Below are 19,724 nucleotides of genomic sequence, written 5' to 3'. Positions count from 1 at the left end.
CAGATTGTAAAAAAACCTACCAGGGGCGGAATATACTAGATATTGTTTGTGTACCCAAAGAAATTACTGTAACTTCAAGTCATGTTTTACCACCACTGATGTGCAGTGATCATGGGGTCATAAAGGTTAATTTGTTGCTAGATAATTCTGCCAAACTGAAATCTAAGCCAATGCACAGAAGGTTAATTAGAAGAAGCAAAACAGTTACTATATAAAACTAACTGTAGTGAGGTGTTCAGTGGAAAAATGGCAGATGGAATGTGGAAAGTTTTGAAAGAGAAATTGTTTGAGTGCAAAAAGTAAAAAAAAATGTTTAACATCAGGATCTAGGCACACAGCATCAAGGGGTATATTTCCATAAGAACAAGATGAACCTGATTAAAGTGAGAGACAAAAAATATAAGAAATGGAAGATAGGACGAACTACAACTTTGAAAACTGAAATAAATGAGCTGGACAAACAGATTAAGCATAGTGTTAGACAAGATCAAGAAATATTTAAAGAAAATGTATATAAAGATATTGAGCATAATAGGAAACCTTTTTATAAATATATAAGATGTGGAAGGAGTAAAGATACACAAATTGATAAACTGTGTGCAAATTCTAAAATTTATTATCAGACACAACAGATTATAGATATATTTACAAAATATTATGCAAAACAGCTTGGCTCCACAAAAGGGGTGGTAAGTTGTCCTAGTTGCATCCAGGTAACCCCAGATACTGGAATCCAATAAGATTATATTGAAAAAGAACTCTGCAAACTGGATCCAAACAAAGCACAGGGAGAAGACGGAATAAGTAACAATGACATGAGAACACTTAAGCAAGAACTTACACTGCCATTACATCTATTATTCACTAGGTCATATAAATATGGGGAGATTCCTCAAGATTGGAGACATGCACTTATTAAACCTGTCTTTAAGGGAAAGGGGAGTAGGACAAACCCAGAATCATATAGACCCTTAAGACTACTTTCATGTTGTGGAAAAATAATGGTGAAGGTAATATTGGATAAGTTATTGTCAGAACTGGATAGGCTGGGACTTGAAACCATATATCAGCATGCATATGCTGAAAACAGATATATTACCGACTGTAACATGATGTTCTATAACAATATAATAACAGCTATGAATGAAAAATTGTGCTGTGGTTTGATTTATATAGATTTAACTTCAGCATTTGACAGTGTCATGCACAAAACACTGATCAATAAATTAGTACAACTAGGTATTGATGTACTGTTGATAAGATGGATAGCTGCATGGCTTACAAATAGGACATGGCAATTATCCCACACCAACTGGACAGGTGAAATCTTTGGTTACAGTCAAGGTGTCCCACAGGGCTCTGTACTAAGCCCTTACTTGTTTAGATTGTATCTTTCAGACCTTACTTTTTCATCTGAGGTGTTCTACAGTTTATATGCTGATGACCTGAACTTGGGTAAACTTATTAAATGTGTTACAGATAAGGCATGTCTGCAAAATAATTTGACTAAATTGACCATTTGGGCACAGGAGAATAATATGTTGATAAATGCATCAAAAATTAAGCATATGAGATTTGGGAGACATAAACTGAAAGGTGAATATTTAATACAGCACACCGTGATTGAAATTGTAGACTCATTTAAGGACCTGGGTATATGGGTAGATTCGGCTATGAGTTTTTCTAATCATATCAACCAATTGGCTAATGATAGTTATAGAACTATAGGTTGTATAAAAAGATTTATAAAGTCTAGGAAATCAAACATAATAAATCCATTGTTTGTTAGTTACATTAGACCCAAACGTGAGTATGGAATAACAATATGGAAACCCTATAAGAAAACAAACATGAATAAACTAGAACGAGTACAGCATAAATATACTAAGGGCATCTATGGATGTGAAAATCTAAGTTATTATGAAAGACTAAAATTTCTGAACTTGTACAGTGTCTCTTACAGATATTTAAGAGGAGGTCTTATTCAGGTATATAGGGCATTTAGGGACAACTACCTCTGGAAATGTTTGGGGTTAACAAAAAGTACTAGAGAATCATCAGATAACCCATGTAGGAGATTCTATAGGAATGAGAAGTGCACTAACTGGTTCTGTGACAGAGTAGCTGATGCATGGAACAGAATACCAAATTACATTAAAGTACTAGAGAATCATCAGACAACACATGTAGGAGATTCTACAGGAATGAGAAGTGCACTAACTGGTTCTGTGACAGAGTAGCTGATGCATGGAACAGACTACCAAATTACATTAAAGTACTAGAGAATCATCAGACAACACATGTAGGAGATTCCATAGGAATGAGAAGTGTACTAATTGGTTCTGTGACAGAGTAGCTGATGCATGGAACAGACTACCAAATTACATTAAAGTACTAGAGAATCATCAGACAACACATGTAGGAGATTCTATAGGAATGAGAAGTGCACTAATTGGTTCTGTGACAGAGTAGCTGATGCATGGAACAGAATACCAAATTACATTAAAGAATTAGAGAATCATCAGACAACACATGAAGGAGATTCTATAGGAATGAGAAGTTACTAATTGGTTCTGTGACAGAGTAGCTGATGCATGGAACAGACTACCAAATTACATTAAAGTACTAGAGAATCATCAGACAACACATGTAGGAGATTCTATAGGAATGAGAAGTGCACTAATTGGTTCTGTGACAGAGTAGCTGATGCATGGAACAGAATACCAAATTACATTAAAGTACTAGAGAATCATCAGATAACACATGTAGGAGATTCTATAGGAATGAGAAGTGTACTAATTGGTTCTGTGACAGAGTATCTGATGCATGGAACAGAATACCTAATTACATTAAAGTACTAGAGAATCATCAGACAACACATGTAGGAGATTCTATAGGAATGAGAAGTGCACTAATTGGTTCTGTGACAGAGTAGCTGATGCATGGAACAGAATACCAAATTACATTAAAGTACTAGAGAATCATCAGACAACACATGTAGGAGATTCTATAGGAATGAGAAGTGTACTAACTGGTTCTGTGACAGAGTAACTGATGCATGGAACAGACTACCTAATTACATTAAAGTACTAGAGAATCATCAGACAACACATGTAGGAGATTCTATAGGAATGAGAAGTGCACTAATTGGTTCTGTGACAGAGTAGCTGATGCATTGAACAGAATACCAAATTACATTAAAGTACAAGAGAATCATCAGATAACACATGTAGGAGATTCTATAGGAATGAGAAGTGCACTAATTGGTTCTGTGACAGAGTAGCTGATGCATGGAACAGAATACCAAATTACATTAAAGTACTAGAGAATCATCAGACAACACATGAAGGAGATTCTATAGAAATGAGAAGTTACTAATTGGTTCTGTGACAGAGTAGCTGATGCATGGAACAGACTACCAAATTACATTAAAGTACTAGAGAATCATCAGACAACACATGTAGGAGATTCTATAGGAATGAGAAGTGCACTAATTGGTTCTCTGACAGAGTAGCTGATGCATGGAACAGAATACCAAATTACATTAAAGTACTAGAGAATCATCAGACAACACATGTAGGAGATTCTATAGGAATGAGAAGTGCACTAACTGGTTCTGTGACAGAGTAACTGATGCATGGAACAGACTACCTAATTACATTAAAGTACTAGAGAATCATCAGACAACACATGTAGGAGATTCTATAGGAATGAGAAGTGCACTAACTGGTTCTGTGACAGAGTAACTGATGCATGGAACAGAATACCAACTTACATTAAAGTACTAGAGAATCATCAGACAACACATGTAGGAGATTCTATAGGAATGAGAAGTGCACTAATTGGTTCTATGACAGAGTAACTGATGCATGGAACAGACTACCAAATTACATTAAAGTACTAGAGAATCATCAGACAACACATGTAGGAGATTCTATAGGAATGAGAAGTGCACTAATTGGTTCTGTGACAGAGTAGCTGATGCATGGAACAGAATACCAAATTACATTAAAGTACTAGAGAATCATCAGACAACACATGTAGGAGATTCTATAGGAATGAGAAGTTACTAATTGGTTCTGTGACAGAGTAGCTGATGCATGGAACAGAATACCAAATTACATTAAAGTACTAGAGAATCATCAGACAACACATGTAGGAGATTCTATAGGAATGAGAAGTGCACTAATTGGTTCTGTGACAGAGTAGCTGATGCATGGAACAGAATACCAAATTACATTAAAGTACTAGAGAATCATCAGACAACACATGTAGGAGATTCTATAGGAATGAGAAGTGCACTAATTGGTTCTGTGACAGAGTAGCTGATGCATGGAACAGAATACCAAATTACATTAAAGTACTAGAGAATCATCAGACAACACATGTAGGAGATTCTATAGGAATGAGAAGTGCACTAATTGGTTCTGTGACAGAGTAGCTGATGCATGGAACAGAATACCAAATTACATTAAAGTACTAGAGAATCATCAGACAACACATGTAGGAGATTCTATAGGAATGAGAAGTGCACTAACTGGTTCTGTGACAGAGTAACTGATGCATGGAACAGAATACCAAATTACATTAAAGTACTAGAGAATCATCAGACAACACATGTAGGAGATTCTATAGGAATGAGAAGTGCACTAATTGGTTCTGTGACAGAGTAGCTGATGCATGGAACAGAATACCAAATTACATTAAAGTACTAGAGAATCATCAGACAACACATGTAGGAGATTCTATAGGAATGAGAAGTGCACTAATTGGTTCTGTGACAGAGTAGCTGATGCATGGAACAGAATACCAAATTACATTAAAGTACTAAAGAATCATCAGACAACACATGTAGGAGATTCTATAGGAATGAGAAGTGCACTAATTGGTTCTGTGACAGAGTAGCTGATGTATGGAACAGAATACCAAATTACATTAAAGTACTAGAGAATCATCAGACAACACATGTAGGAGATTCTATAGGAATGAGAAGTGCACTAATTGGTTCTGTGACAGAGTAGCTGATGCATGGAACAGAATACCAAATTACATTAAAGTACTAGAGAATCATCAGACAACACATGTAGGAGATTCTATAGGAATGAGAAGTGCACTAATTGGTTCTGTGACAGAGTAGCTGATGCATGGAACAGAATACAAATTACATTAAAGTACTAGAGAATCATCAGACAACACATGTAGGAGATTCTATAGGAATGAGAAGTGCACTAATTGGTTCTGTGACAGAGTAGCTGATGCATGGAACAGAATACCAAATTACATTAAAGTACTAGAGAATCATCAGACAACACATGTAGGAGATTCTATAGGAATGAGAAGTGCACTAATTGGTTCTGTGACAGAGTAGCTGATGCATGGAACAGAATACCAAATTACATTAAAGTACTAGAGAATCATCAGACAACACATGTAGGAGATTCTATAGGAATGAGAAGTGCACTAACTGGTTCTGTGACAGAGTAACTGATGCATGGAACAGACTACCAAATTACATTAAAGTACTAGAGAATCATCAGACAACACATGTAGGAGATTCTATAGGAATGAGAAGTGCACTAATTGGTTCTGTGACAGAGTAGCTGATGCATGGAACAGAATACCAAATTACATTAAAGTACTAGAGAATCATCAGACAACACATGTAGGAGATTCTATAGGAATGAGAAGTGCACTAATTGGTTCTGTGACAGAGTAGCTGATGCATGGAACAGAATACCAAATTACATTAAAGTACTAGAGAATCATCAGACAACACATGTAGGAGATTCTATAGGAATGAGAAGTGCACTAACTGGTTCTGTGACAGAGTAACTGATGCATGGAACAGACTACCTAATTACATTAAAGTACTAGAGAATCATCAGACAACACATGTAGGAGATTCTATAGGAATGAGAAGTGCACTAACTGGTTCTGTGACAGAGTAACTGATGCATGGAACAGAATACCAAATTACATTAAAGTACTAGAGAATCATCAGACAACACATGTAGGAGATTCTATAGGAATGAGAAGTGCACTAATTGGTTCTATGACAGAGTAACTGATGCATGGAACAGACTACCAAATTACATTAAAGTACTAGAGAATCATCAGACAACCTGTGTAGAAGGTTCTATAGGAATGAGAAGTGCACTAACTGGTTCTCTGACAGAGTAACTGATGCATGGAACAGACTACCAAATTACATTAAAGTACTAGAGAATCATCAGACAACACATGTAGAAGGTTCTATAGGAATGAGAAGTGCACTAACTGGTTCTGTGACAGAGTAGCTGATGCATGGAACAGAATACCAAATTACATTAAAGTACTAGAGAATCATCAGACAACACATGTAGGAGATTCTATAGGAATGAGAAGTTACTAATTGGTTCTGTGACAGAGTAGCTGATGCATGGAACAGACTACCAAATTACATTAAAGTACTAGAGAATCATCAGACAACACATGTAGGAGATTCTATAGGAATGAGAAGTGCACTAATTGGTTCTGTGACAGAGTAGCTGATGCATGGAACAGAATACCAAATTACATTAAAGTACTAGAGAATCATCAGACAACACATGTAGGAGATTCTATAGGAATGAGAAGTGCACTAATTGGTTCTGTGACAGAGTAGCTGATGCATGGAACAGAATACCAAATTACATTAAAGTACTAGAGAATCATCAGACAACACATGTAGGAGATTCTATAGGAATGAGAAGTGCACTAATTGGTTCTGTGACAGAGTAGCTGATGCATGGAACAGAATACCAAATTACATTAAAGTACTAGAGAATCATCAGACAACACATGTAGGAGATTCTATAGGAATGAGAAGTGCACTAACTGGTTCTGTGACAGAGTAACTGATGCATGGAACAGAATACCAAATTACATTAAAGTACTAGAGAATCATCAGACAACACATGTAGGAGATTCTATAGGAATGAGAAGTGCACTAACTGGTTCTCTGACAGAGTAACTGATGCATGGAACAGACTACCAAATTACATTAAAGTACTAGAGAATCATCAGACAACACATGTAGGAGATTCTATAGGAATGAGAAGTGCACTAATTGGTTCTGTGACAGAGTAGCTGATGCATGGAACAGAATACCAAATTACATTAAAGTACTAGAGAATCATCAGACAACACATGTAGGAGATTCTATAGGAATGAGAAGTGCACTAATTGGTTCTGTGACAGAGTAGCTGATGCATGGAACAGAATACCAAATTACATTAAAGTACTAGAGAATCATCAGACAACACATGTAGGAGATTCTATAGGAATGAGAAGTGCACTAACTGGTTCTGTGACAGAGTAGCTGATGCATGGAACAGAATACCAAATTACATTAAAGTACTAGAGAATCATCAGACAACACATGTAGGAGATTCTATAGGAATGAGAAGTGCACTAATTGGTTCTGTGACAGAGTAGCTGATGCATGGAACAGAATACCAAATTACATTAAAGTACTAGAGAATCATCAGACAACACATGTAGGAGATTCTATAGGAATGAGAAGTGCACTAATTGGTTCTGTGACAGAGTAGCTGATGCATGGAACAGAATACCAAATTACATTAAAGTACTAGAGAATCATCAGACAACACATGTAGGAGATTCTATAGGAATGAGAAGTGCACTAATTGGTTCTGTGACAGAGTAGCTGATGCATGGAACAGAATACCAAATTACATTAAAGTACTAGAGAATCATCAGACAACACATGTAGGAGATTCTATAGGAATGAGAAGTGCACTAACTGGTTCTGTGACAGAGTAACTGATGCATGGAACAGACTACCAAATTACATTAAAGTACTAGAGAATCATCAGACAACACATGTAGGAGATTCTATAGGAATGAGAAGTGCACTAATTGGTTCTGTGACAGAGTAGCTGATGCATGGAACAGAATACCAAATTACATTAAAGTACTAGAGAATCATCAGACAACACATGTAGGAGATTCTATAGGAATGAGAAGTGCACTAATTGGTTCTGTGACAGAGTAGCTGATGCATGGAACAGAATACCAAATTACATTAAAGTACTAGAGAATCATCAGACAACACATGTAGGAGATTCTATAGGAATGAGAAGTGCACTAATTGGTTCTGTGACAGAGTAGCTGATGCATGGAACAGAATACCAAATTACATTAAAGTACTAGAGAATCATCAGACAACACATGTAGGAGATTCTATAGGAATGAGAAGTGCACTAATTGGTTCTGTGACAGAGTAGCTGATGCATGGAACAGACTACCAAATTACATTAAAGTACTAGAGAATCATCAGACAACACATGTAGGAGATTCTATAGGAATGAGAAGTGCACTAATTGGTTCTGTGACAGAGTAGCTGATGCATGGAACAGAATACCAAATTACATTAAAGTACTAGAGAATCATCAGACAACACATGTAGGAGATTCTATAGGAATGAGAAGTGCACTAATTGGTTCTGTGACAGAGTAGCTGATGCATGGAACAGAATACCAAATTACATTAAAGTACTAGAGAATCATCAGACAACACATGTAGGAGATTCTATAGGAATGAGAAGTGTACTAATTGGTTCTGTGACAGAGTAGCTGATGCATGGAACAGACTACCAAATTACATTAAAGTACTAGAGAATCATCAGACAACACATGTAGGAGATTCTATAGGAATGAGAAGTGCACTAATTGGTTCTGTGACAGAGTAGCTGATGCATGGAACAGACTACCAAATTACATTAAAGTACTAGAGAATCATCAGACAACACATGTAGGAGATTCTATAGGAATGAGAAGTTACTAATTGGTTCTGTGACAGAGTAGCTGATGCATGGAACAGACTACCAAATTACATTAAAGTACTAGAGAATCATCAGACAACACATGTAGGAGATTCTATAGGAATGAGAAGTGCACTAATTGGTTCTGTGACAGAGTAGCTGATGCATGGAACAGAATACCAAATTACATTAAAGTACTAGAGAATCATCAGACAACACATGTAGGAGATTCTATAGGAATGAGAAGTTACTAATTGGTTCTGTGACAGAGTAGCTGATGCATGGAACAGACTACCTAATTACATTAAAGTACTAGAGAATCATCAGACAACACATGTAGGAGATTCTATAGGAATGAGAAGTGCACTAATTGGTTCTGTGACAGAGTAGCTGATGCATGGAACAGACTACCAAATTACATTAAAGTACTAGAGAATCATCAGACAACACATGTAGGAGATTCTATAGGAATGAGAAGTGCACTAATTGGTTCTGTGACAGAGTAGCTGATGCATGGAACAGAATACCAAATTACATTAAAGTACTAGAGAATCATCAGACAACACATGTAGGAGATTCTATAGGAATGAGAAGTGTACTAATTGGTTCTGTGACAGAGTAGCTGATGCATGGAACAGAATACCAAATTACATTAAAGTACTAGAGAATCATCAGACAACACATGTAGGAGATTCTATAGGAATGAGAAGTGTACTAATTGGTTCTGTGACAGAGTAGCTGATGCATGGAACAGAATACCAAATTACATTAAAGTACTAGAGAATCATCAGACAACACATGTAGGAGATTCTATAGGAATGAGAAGTGCACTAATTGGTTCTGTGACAGAGTAGCTGATGCATGGAACAGAATACCAAATTACATTAAAGTACTAGAGAATCATCAGACAACACATGTAGGAGATTCTATAGGAATGAGAAGTGCACTAATTGGTTCTGTGACAGAGTAGCTGATGCATGGAACAGAATACCAAATTACATTAAAGTACTAGAGAATCATCAGACAACACATGTAGGAGATTCTATAGGAATGAGAAGTGTACTAATTGGTTCTGTGACAGAGTAGCTGATGCATGGAACAGAATACCAAATTACATTAAAGTACTAGAGAATCATCAGACAACACATGTAGGAGATTCTATAGGAATGAGAAGTTACTAACTGGTTCTGTGACAGAGTAGCTGATGCTTGGAACAGACTACCAAATTACATTAAAGCAAGTACTAGTTTAGATATTTTTAAGAACAGCCTGGACATTTATTATGGGAACAAGTGTTTTGGCATATTGGCAAGCTAGAAGGGCTTTAATACCCATGCTTGAAACATTTGTATGCATGTATGTATATATGTATGTTTCTGCCCTCAGAATATATATCATATTGTAGGATTTTACCTTGAAAAGATTTTTTTAATGATTATAGCCACACCCAACCTATTGGAATCTTTGCCAGATGCAACAATTGTTCCAATCCAGTTTTTCCTCATAAACTGTGACCATTGTTCCTTGAGCATATGGGTTTCTTGCACTAATATGATTTTAGCCTTTGATTTAAAAATAAGGTGAAAAAAAGTTTCCTTTTCCTATCCAACTGAATCGCTTTCAAATTCCATGAGTCAAACACCCACATCTGATAGAATCAAAAGGAGATTAAGGGGAGGTAAACTGGGGTATATAACATTGTTGTTGTAATTATTACTTAAGTTATGAGGGTCCCTTACTTCCCGGGGTGGCAAATAGCACCTAACTCTTCTTACCCCCAGCCCATGCCTGATCACTAACCCCCTGGGCCTAGAAGAGAAACATGATTGATAGGAAGGTGACAAAGAATATTTATAAAGTGTTCAGTTTGTCTCCCTTGCTTGTGGTTAGCAATATAAAGTTATCCAATCTAAGAACATACCTTGGGTAGAAAATGACTAACATATCTTACTAGTCCACATTTACTCCTTTAAAATCCAGCTACTTTGTTTCGTTTCATGAAACAGAGCTGAGATGACAAATATTTAGTGATTTTAAAGGGTAGGGGGGATATATGCAGAGTTATGTCATACAAACATACTACTAAAAGTAAGAGAAAGCCCAACATTTGCTACATATGAACTGCTATAATTTAGTAATGCAACGTGTAAATAAGAGGAGTTATAACAAAGCTTTATCTCACTGAAATGACATCTAGAATTATGCAAAGCAAGAATAAGGTATACCAACAAATAAAATATTTTATTTACTGTAACAATATCGGGAGTTGAGTCCTTAGCCATATTTTGTAGCTCATATATTTCTAGTCTTTGTATCTAAGCATTTGACAATATGGACAGCACAGACTAATGTACAGACATTGTTTAGGAAGTGCACTTGCATTTTATGTAATTTTAGCTTTTCTACACGGTTCTTTTTCCCCTTCATGAACATGCCATTTCTGCTGCACCAAAGCCTTATATAACAATATTTCCTGATAGTATCGGTCATTCAGTTTGTTGTATAATACCTGAATCAGCTGTTAACCATCCTGTAAAATGACCATTTGACAAAAGAAATATATATATATATATATATATATATATATATATATATATATATATATATATATATATATATATAGATATATATATATCATATTTATGTCATCTACTACCAGTATAATGATAAATAGATCAAGACAAAAACCTGCAAATAGGTCAGCACTGTCCCAGTTCAGCAAGCATTCACAAATTGCATTGGGCTATTTTTACACACAACTGATCACACCTCAACTTGTGCATCAAAACATTTTTAGCAGGTAACCCATATCCACAAGCCATGTGGTTAGCAGTGCATCGAATTCCTTTGGAATTGCCATCCTCCATCACATAACTCTCAATGGGTTCCCTATGTTAGAATGAAAGCTCGGAAGATCGACACTGACATCACCGAAGCCAGAAGACCTACAGAGCAAATAACCAACAACTCGGAATTCTGACAGCGAAAACACCAACATGGGAAACGTATGAGTGCGACTAGGTAAGTGTGCGATAGTGAGGGATTTAGGGTTAGGGTGCGTGTAAGGTAAGTATGCGATAGTGAGGGACTAAGGGTTATGGTGTGGTAACGTAAGTGTGCGATAGTGAGAGACTTGAGGCTTAGGGGGGATTAAGTGACTTAGGGTTAGGGTGCGGGTAAGGTAAGTGTGTGATAGTGAGGGACTTGAGGGTTGGGGTGGATTAAGTGAGTTAGGGTTAGGGTGCAGGTAAGGTTAGTGTGCGATAGTGACGGACCTTAGGGTTAGGATTTGAGTTAAGGTTAGTGCATAGATAGTTGTGTGTAAGGTGTAGTGTAGATGTTTAGGTTGTTGGTGTGCTTGTGTTGTGTGTGTGTTGTGTGGAACAGCGAACGTTTTGTTTTAACTGTCGGTATTGTGGTTTGTCGGGCATGTGAGCTTTCATGTTTTTGCGGTTTCGTTCTTGTGGTGTCGGTGTTGTGGACTGTCGGTCTAACGCAGTAGACCCCTCTCAACACAGTGAAACTAACTTCACTCACATCAATCAAAGAACCAGTTATGCAGCAAAAGAGATTGGTATTTGTTATTCATCAGTCACAAATAAGATCTATGTGAGCATTTAAACAGTAAGAAGATGAAACAGAGACAGAGTCATTGATCCGAAGAGTATAAGTAGAGGGTCTATATCATTATTTTGAATGTTCAGTTACTCGAATCCTTGAAGGTCGACACCAAAATATCGAACCACAAGTTAACCGAACATTAAAAAAATGTAAAATTCAGAATATCGCATTGCCATAGTTGGCCGCATCACGTTTACTGACGTAAAACGTCACTAGGAGATTCCCTTATCCTGTACAGGAAACTAACATACATGTGCAATAGATAGTGACTTTAGGGTTAGAATATAAGGTTAAGTTAAGTGCATACATAGTAATACATTTGTGTAGCCCAATACTCATATATGACTCCTGAAACCTGTTTAAGTTGTATGTGTTTGCAGGTCTGCCTATAAATTAAGACAGTAACACGTAGGTTGTGTATGTTCGACTACGTGTCATAGTTAGAAATGGCTAGCACTCCTGCTGTACCTCCTGGTAGTCTAGGTACATGCTATAGGACTGTAACATTGCAGAAGAATAGGGAAATGCTGCACTTAGATGGGTTTCTCTATACGTTAGAGAAGACAAGCAAAGATAGGAAATACTGGTGCTGCAAGTATAAGCAAGCATGTAAGTGCAAGGTTCGGGCAATCACTATGTAGCAGGTAGATGGGGAACTGTTGATAAAGTCAGTATGTCATGCCCATCCACCAGATACTGCTGAAGTAGAGCGTTATATTGCCTGTCACCAACTCAAAGAGACAGCTCGGTTAACTGGGGATACACCAGCGTTAGTAGTGGATGACATCATTGCCGGCACTTCGGTAGAGAGTACCTAAAGCTTGCCTTCTAGGCATTCCATGCTGCAACAAGTAAATCATGTGCAACGTAGGTAGATGCTTACCTATGAAATGGTATCAACCCCTTTATATGAAGTGAATGCTACTGACTGTGTATTGAAGGAAGGTTACTTTATACAGAAGCGTAAGGTAGACCTTAATGCCAATATTCATGTGTTAGTGTTCAGTATGAAGGGAAATTTGCAGGATTTATGCACATGTAGGTTATGGTTAATGGATGGAGTCTTTCTAACAAAGGGTCAGCTGTGTCGGCAACTGTATAGTGTGCATGGGTTGAGTTAAATTGGAGAAAGTACTAAATGTGTGCCATTGGTATATTACTTAATGTCAAAAAAATCGTACAAGTCATACAACTATTTATGGGAGTGTGTGCATGAGCTGATGTCATCTCTTGATCTAGTGGCTAAAGTGGAATTTATTTTATGTGACTTTGAAATGGCAGCTATGAAAAGGGTAAGGCATAATTTCCATCAGTAACATCTAAAAGGTGTCTGTTTCATTTTTCACAGGCTGTCTGGCAAAAGGTACAATCTCTAGGATTGGCTACTTTGTATGGCAAGTGTGTACATTTTCAGTTGTGTGTGACAAAGCTAATAGCTTTTTCTTTCCTTCAGGAGGACAAGGTTGTTCCTACATTTAATGCTTTGTATGAGACATTTCCTGTTGGAGGGAAACAGTTGCTGTTTTATTTTGCAGAGGTCTCTGTTGTGGGACGTGTGTCTAAACAAAGTACTAAGTCTGCACATGTGTCAAGATTTCCACCGGTGTTTCCCATTGCATTTAGAATGTTTCCTCTCTAAATGATTTGTCCCTTCCACGTACACAAAACTATGTTGAAGGCTGGCATCGCCGTGTTAGATGTCTTTTAGGTAGGCATATTTCAGTCATCCCAACTGTTCTCAATGTTTTAGTACGTGAGCAGAACAGGGTTAATGAAATCAGATTACAACTACAGTCTGGTTGTCTGCCTTCACCGAAAAAGTGTAGGAGTGTTGAAAAGCAGGTTCATATGCAAGCAGTGCTCAGGAAGAGGAATAAGTATTCTGTGGCTGAATTCCTTCAAGCGATAGCTCTACTGTTGAAAGTGTAACATAAAGCTGACAGTTTGAACGTACTACATAAATTAAAATGTTTTTGTAGGTGGGTGTTTGTTCACATTCACATATATTTGTAGTATTATGCACGTTTAATTAGCACAGGGGATACATGCGTGAAGTGTACACATGGGTGAAGTGTAGGTTATTTATTCTGTTTGGGTAGGCAGGATGCAGCAGGAGGTGGAGTTGGCCAACTATGGATATTCGACATTTTGAATTTCGTGTCTTTTAACGTTCGGTTAACTTGCGGTTCGATATTCTGGTGTCGGCCTTTTAGTATTCGAGTAACTGAACATTCAAAATAATGATGACCCTAAGTAGAAGCCAAATTCATACTGATCCATTGCTTAAACATACAGTTAACGTCTGACTTATTGACTGAGGCTGTTTCAGCTTATTTTCTGTCTGAGGGTAGAAAGGGAAAATAGAGACAGATTGTCAGATCAAATCTTGTGTTACTGACCTTTGCATTTCCGGACCTCTCCCTTACTTCATTTTAAAGTATGTAGCAATGAATAAAAAGAAGAAAACACTAGTGCTGATGTTTCCGAAGGCTGAGAGCTGCTCAGTCAGTACATAGTTTATAAGATGGTTGCTTTGGAAGTTAAAATAGGAGGAAAGGATGCGGAAGGGGCCAAAATGTCGAAACACCTGTGTCTACTCATAATAGGTCGGGTCGAAACCAACCCCAGTATTTCATTAGAACCTCCTTCAACCCATACAATTTCTAGGAGAGAGGTTTCTGATGTGGAAATAAAAAGCTAGAAAAATGTCCATGTCTAGAGGTACCCTAAAAAATGATAGGTGACATCAATAATGATGTTTGTCAAGGTTGGGGGAGTTTTTATAAATCACTGTTAGGATTAGATTTGATGCATACAACAGGAGACAAAAATAACAACTTAAACACTTCAGAAAAAGTGCTTGTGTTAGACAATAGTTCTCTCTCTTCAGGCATCAAAAGCATTATTAAGGATAACTGAAGTACTTTCAAGACAAATGAAAAGGTTTTGGAGAAAGCTGGATCAAGATCAAATTTTGTATGCAAAACAGTGAGGAATTAAAAAAAAGATATTTGAAAATCCAACATGTATACCAGCTCTTAATAAAGGTACTAAAAAGTGTGGAAGTTGCTCTCAGTGCAGTTTTATTGATAGATAGATGATAGATGATAGATGACATCATTATTTTGGCTAATTTTATTAAAAGTAAACTGCAACCTTTACCAGGGATTGTAACATTAAGGCAGTGGTTTACACTGCCAGGAGAAATGGATGTCCAAGTTATTATGTTGGTAAAACTAAAAAAGCCTTCAGCAGAAGAATTTATGAACATCTTTATGATATCCGTAAAGAAAATACTAATAGTGTCCTATACAAATATTCTTTAAAGTGCCAAAACTATACCGCTTTTAAATTTGGGAGACTGGAAACTATCTCCAGAACTAAGAGGAGGGTCATGGGGACAACACATTGTACTATAGCAAACTGTTCTGGTAGTTAAGATTAAATGTTACCACCTATCCAAGTTTCAAAGAGTCTATATCATTATTTCCTATGTTAAAAATGAGGGCAGCAAAACCACAATCATGATTCTCCCAGACCTTTAAAGGATGGTTATAACGGGGAATTCTTTCCTCTCTTTTCAACTGGAGCAAAATAAAATATGTATAATTTTATATTGTTTATACATATTCTTATATCTTTTATGTATGAATATGGTTCATTGATTAATTTTAAAGTTTTTTTTTTACTTGTTTATATTCCAGTGGATTTTTTCTAATATATATATATATATATATATAGATAGATATAAAATATAGTGTTTGTATTATTATCCTGTTGATATATATATATATATATATATATATATATATATGGGTCTACTTCTCTTTATTGAAGAAACACTTCTTTGAAAAAGAGAAGCGGACCCACACTTACGCGAAAGTGCACTTAACTGAAACTGCACTGCCGCAAAGAACAGTTCATAGGCTCATAGGCTGGTACTAGGCTATCAGTCCTAGGGTCTATACAAGCCTAGCCATAACAATTCCCTGGCTATTTCTTCCCACAATATTTACTTCAATGAACCGTTAAGAAACACTGAGGTGCCGAAGCACACTCAGTGATGAAAAAGGGAAGTTACCTGTTTTCCCACTGTAGTGCAATCTCGGAGTTGGTATATTTAAGTAGGGGGGTGTGGGGGGCACAGACCCCCACATAGGGATTGCAGGGGGGCTTGCACCCTGCAAAAACATTGTATTGGTGTCCTTAACAGTTCGTTGAACCATTCTTCGCGAAAGTGCACTTTTGGTTAAGTGCACGTTTGCATAAATGTGGTTTTACTTTTCTTTTTCGAAGAAGTGTTTCTTCGATGAAGTACAGTAGACCCATATATATATATATATATATATATATATGTGCATATATATATATATATATATGGATTCCATGCATTTAGTCGAATTACACTTAGTCAAAAATGATTCCAGGCATTTCATTTCATGAAAGCTCACTTAACTGAAAGTTCACTTGGTTGAAGTTCATTTGGTCGAAAATGGAATATAGCCCCTGTCCCACTGCAGTGCAACTCTGGAGTGATAATATTAAATAAGGAGGGGTGGGGACAACAGCCTCCCATATTGGGGTGTGTGGGGAGCATAGCGCCCCACATTATGCCAATAGATTTTACTAAAGATATATATATCAATGCATTTCTAATGGATATACCTTCTTATAATAGTGAATAAATTAAAATTATGTGGGGGGCTATGCCCCCACACCCCCATTGTGGGGGATTGTGCCTCCACACCCCTCTTATTTAATATTCTCTCTCCAGGGTTGCACTGGACTGGGGCAGGGGCTATATTCCATTTTCGAACAAATGAACTTCGACCAAGTGAGCTTTCAGTGAAGTGCAATGCCTGGTATCATTTCTGACTAAGTGTAATTCGACCAAATGTATGGAATCCATATATATATATATATATATATATATATATATATATATATATATATATATATAAATATATATATATATACATATATATATATATATATATATATATATATATATATATATATACATATATATGGGTTTACTTCAACGCATTGAAATTACACTTTATCAAAACTTAAATAAGTGAGCCCACTTCAACAAAAGTGAGTTTAAATGGAAACGCACTTTCACAAAAATCAGTAATAAATAAAAACAAAAAAAAACCACATACTCAAAAAAAGAAATAGATAAAACAAACACATTTATGCAGGGGGCAATAACAACTACTGGATGTACTGAGTTTCGTCAAAGTTTGTTTTCATTTAAATCCACTTTTGCTGAAGTGGGTCGCTTATTTAAGTTTTTTTAAAGTGTAATTTCGATGGTTTGAAGTAGACCCATATATATATATATATATATATATATATATATATATATATATTTATATATACTTTTTTCAATATAGACTGTCTAAGAACTTGGCAATGGAGTTTAAATGCATATGTTAATTGATGATTTTAGATTATTTAAAATGGAGGGTTAGGATCTGCTCATTTAGATCTGATGAGGTCCAAGTGGATTTATTGTGGACGAAAGCACTTTCCTTTTTAGCAAACTTGTGCACTGGTTATTTGTTCAGAGCATGTTTTCAATCATGTTTTGGCTTGTCAAATCCAGAAATACATCAAACTATTATTGACTGTCTTAAATCTTTCATGTGTAGCTGCTGCCTACATATTATCTTGAGTCACCATTAGCCTGCTTCTGTTAGAATGCACTTGCTCCATATTTCCATCTCCCTCTATGTCTCTTTCCCTTCTGTGTCATCAGTCTGTCTCCTCAGCATTTGCAGAATGCCCATCCCTGAACAGCACCTGTAACTTAGGTCCGTTAGTGCCTTCGACTGCATTGCTCTGTAGCCCTTTACACTTCTGTGCTTAGCCTCGCTGCGCTATGCACAGTCAGGTTAATCTTCCCTTGAAGATGCTGAACAGTTGAATGTACAACACATATGTTGCTTCAATTGTATGTATCGTTAGGAAGCACACTCCACAAAAATTCCTGGGTTCAAGAAAATGCGTAAATCATGGAACATAACACCTTAACATAACACATCTCTGATCTGCACTGGATCATTATTATGCTGATAGCTATAATATACACCCTACATAATGTTAAAATTGTCATTACTGTGATGAAGCTAGTAAAATTAAGGTTGTGAGGTAACATTTCCTGTGTATTGCGTTGACATAATTCACATGTCTGTAAAGTGTTTTTGGCATACTGTCAAGGGTTCAAATTCAGAAATATGTGAAAGTCACAGTAAATGTTTTATTCATATTACTTTTATGTGTGTAAGTGTAGTCTACATGTCTTAATAACCCACCATTATCCTGATTATGTCTCAGTCATGGTTATGTTTTCCAATTCCTGGTTTCTCCCTGTTGGAAACACTTGACTGTACATAGCAGGATGGATTATTTATCAGGAAAAACAGAACAGTAACATTCTGAAAGATGTTAAAAATGTCCCAGAAAATATAACATTCTTTGTGTCTCTATCACTGTCTCCGTGTCTGTTTGTTCCTGCTTGTGTACCATTACTTTTTACTGCTTCATATTTATTGTGCTACTGTATGCAACGTACACGTTATGAGATTTTACAAATGTCATGAGGGTAATGAAGTGTAATACATTCATTCCCTTTTGCTTTAGTCTGTTGTCAGATTTGACTTTGAGAAGTATGAGTTCCTATGAGAAAGGGTTAGATAATACTCAGATCTGTAGATTTGTTTTGAAATACCATCATGGTTCAAATCCAGATGTATGCCAAAGTGTTTTTGACTGTTCTGTCTGACTCCTGTGGGTGTAACTGTTGGCCACACCTTTCCTTAACACCCCATTATCTTGCTGCTGTATTAATGTGCTGGTCCCTATTGTGAACCCCATCTTGGACTGATCTTGCATGAAGACTGTTCTGTATGACTCCTGTGGCTGTAAATGTTGGCCACACCTTTCCTTTACACCCCATTATCCTGTTGCTGTATTAATGTGCTGCTCCCTGTTGTGAAGCCTGTCTTGTACTGATCTTGCATGAAGACTGTTCTGTATGACTCCTTTTGGTGTAAATGTGGGCCACACCTTTCCTTAACACCCCATTATCCTGTTGCTGTGTGAGCATTTACATAGTTACCAGTAAACACTGATATTGCATTGCACACAGCTGTGTGAGCATTTACATAGTTGCCAGTAAACACTGATATTGCACTGCACACAGCTGTGTGAGCATTTACATAGTTACGAGTAAACACTGATATTGCACTGCACACAGCTGTGTCAGCATTTACATAGTTACCAGTAAACAATG

Source organism: Protopterus annectens, chromosome 15.part0, assembly GCF_019279795.1.
Source record: "Protopterus annectens isolate FY-2018-M chromosome 15.part0, PAN1.0, whole genome shotgun sequence".
Taxonomy (NCBI): domain Eukaryota; kingdom Metazoa; phylum Chordata; order Ceratodontiformes; family Protopteridae; genus Protopterus; species Protopterus annectens.
Note: the sequence above shows the minus strand (reverse complement) of the source record.